This window comes from Chlorocebus sabaeus, chromosome 11 (assembly GCF_047675955.1).
Source record: "Chlorocebus sabaeus isolate Y175 chromosome 11, mChlSab1.0.hap1, whole genome shotgun sequence".
Classification (NCBI taxonomy): domain Eukaryota; kingdom Metazoa; phylum Chordata; class Mammalia; order Primates; family Cercopithecidae; genus Chlorocebus; species Chlorocebus sabaeus.
The window spans coordinates 115,579,032-115,581,415 of record NC_132914.1 but is presented as its reverse complement, the minus strand read 5'-3'; the positions used below and the strand labels follow the sequence as shown (position 1 = coordinate 115,581,415).

General features: G+C 43.5%; 1 protein-coding gene across 1 annotated transcript in view; it reads right to left on the bottom strand.

The window, feature by feature from the left end:
* SUDS3 (SDS3 homolog, SIN3A corepressor complex component) overlaps nucleotides 1-2,384 on the bottom strand; it is a 76,705-nt gene that overhangs the window by 37,453 nt on the left and 36,868 nt on the right. The window lies entirely within an intron of this gene.

Below are 2,384 nucleotides of genomic sequence, written 5' to 3'. Positions count from 1 at the left end.
CTGCAGGGGAGAGGAAAGGGAACAAGATGAGAAGTTCAATACAGAACAGCAAATCTCCCACACCATCAAAATATCGGCACGAGTGAGACGCAGGCAGAAAGCTGGTAGCCTCTTGCCGGAATAAACTGTCTCAACTTGTGAGGACTTCATAAGCACCTCTGACCTCAGGCCATCTAAAGGCATGCCTCTGGGAACAGGCATCAGCCTTGAACTCACTTCTCGGCCATCTCTCTCACACCCATGATTACGAAAATGGAAAGCACTGCAACCTTGGGTTCCATTTCTGCCTTGATCTTAAAGATGCTTTTAAATTTGGGTTGATTACTGCGTTATCAACACTCAAGAGACATCTTTTCATAAATACAAACTTTCAATCAAATTTGGAAATATTTTCCTTGCCCCAAGGGACTTCCACACTATATAATCTCTGGTTTCCTGGCAATGAAGGCTAATGGTTGTGCAGAAAAAGGGGGGAAAAATAGCAACAATAGAAAAATGCCCACTAATGAGCTAAGGCCCAATTAAGATCATGAGAAGGTTGAAGCACTTCCGAGAGTCCTTCCCTCCTCACCGTATCCCTCTCCCCCAGACAGTATCAGATTACAGTGCATTTTACAGGGCAGATGCATTCTTCCATTGAATTGAGAATGAACTCTTGCAACAGGGGACTGCCAGGGCTGACAAGCGCACTCAATAAGGGGCATCCTAAAGCCATGGGTGAGAAGGGGAGCTGCTGCCAGTCACCTGACCCCCTGAGCCAGGGTTACTGAGCTGTGTGTGCCAGACACTGTGCTGATAAGGCTGAGCTTTTTCACCCACAAGACACCCTATGAAATAACTACTATCATTGGCCCCATTTTAAAAAAAAGGAAACCAAAGCTCAGCAAGGCTGAGTCACTTATCACGATGTGAATTCTGGTGTCTGACATCAAAGCCCCCGGCTCTTCTCTACCAAAGCAGTCTCTGGCTTCTTCTTGCCTGTTTTTCTGTAACATGCAATTAAATGGAGCCAAAAGCACAGTTTTTTGAAAGGTCTGCATCTCACCCAAATATACAAGTTTACAGATTTATCTCCTCCTTCCTGGACTCAATTTTCAGGTTTTAAAAAAGCTTATTCTCAGTTTCATCTCAATTTCTTTAATGTGATTATTGAGCAGTAGAGACTTTAAAGTCAAATGCACTGGCTTAAAAATTTAAAAAGTTAAAGACCTCACATGAAACTAGGCCTCCAAGGGACCTTGCAGAATCATTTTAAACCAAAAACCGATCCCAAGAAAAGCTAAGTCAGGGAGTCATCAACACACTCAGAGCTACCCACCAAACCTGCTTGGAGTCAAGCTATGCTAAAGCCAAGTAGCTCCAGTATCACCCAGAATTTGATCTGAAAAATGAGCTGGAACACTTCCAAGAAATGAGAACGGTTTCCCCATTGCCAGAGTTGCATATCTTCAGTGCACTGAAGCTTCTTCCTTCATGTTTCAGTGTCACCATTTCTTTGTCAGATCTCACTGACACTCTATTATCAAGACGTGACAATATTCGGCAGAGAGAGAGAAAAACAATCTAACTTGCATTTCTATTTTTCTGAAAAATCTTGAGGTATCACACAGAATAATGTACTGGTTCTGAAGTTAGGGTCAGGTACTAGAAGGCCACAGGGGCTGGCAGCACAACCCAGCCAGCCAGGTGCAAATGCTTATCATGAAATCGTGACACCTCTTGGCTGAGGAACAGGTCTCTCTATTAGCTTCCCTGTTCTGGTTCCGACTTGGCTTGAGGGAACTCACACAGATCCTCAGCCCAGAAAAGAATGGCATTCATTTATCTAGAAGGCTCTCCCTAACTTCTAAGTAAACAATCATTTTGCAAACTAGTCACATTTCAGGGCATTTTCAATTCAGGAAGCTGGAAGAATAGAAGAGGCTTAAGTTATTTCATAATCCAGTTTCATTAGATTTACTGTGCACTGGCACAAATAAGTTACAGAGGGTAGACACATAAAAATCAATTTCTTTGCAGACATTTGTGGACTGATAAAAGATCAAGCCAATCCAGCTATTAAAGTTTTTAACTTTTTTTAACTAACAATATAAGTTACACATTGCAGACATACTCCTCATGAAGGGCCACTTAGAGAACTCAGAGGGCAGTCACATCATCCTCAGGTGTAACCCTCTGAGTTGACTTTAAAACCAGACCCCATCCTGCAGGAGTGTCTCGAGGAGACCAAAAACCAAGGGCATGAGCCCGGCAACTTGTTTTGAGGCACAATAGGACATCTCAGCTAGGAAAGATGGCAGGCAAGTGGCATGTGGGTCATTTCAGGTCAGCACTCATTTAGTGAGCACTTACTGGGTGCTAGACCCTGTGCCGGGTGCCTCACT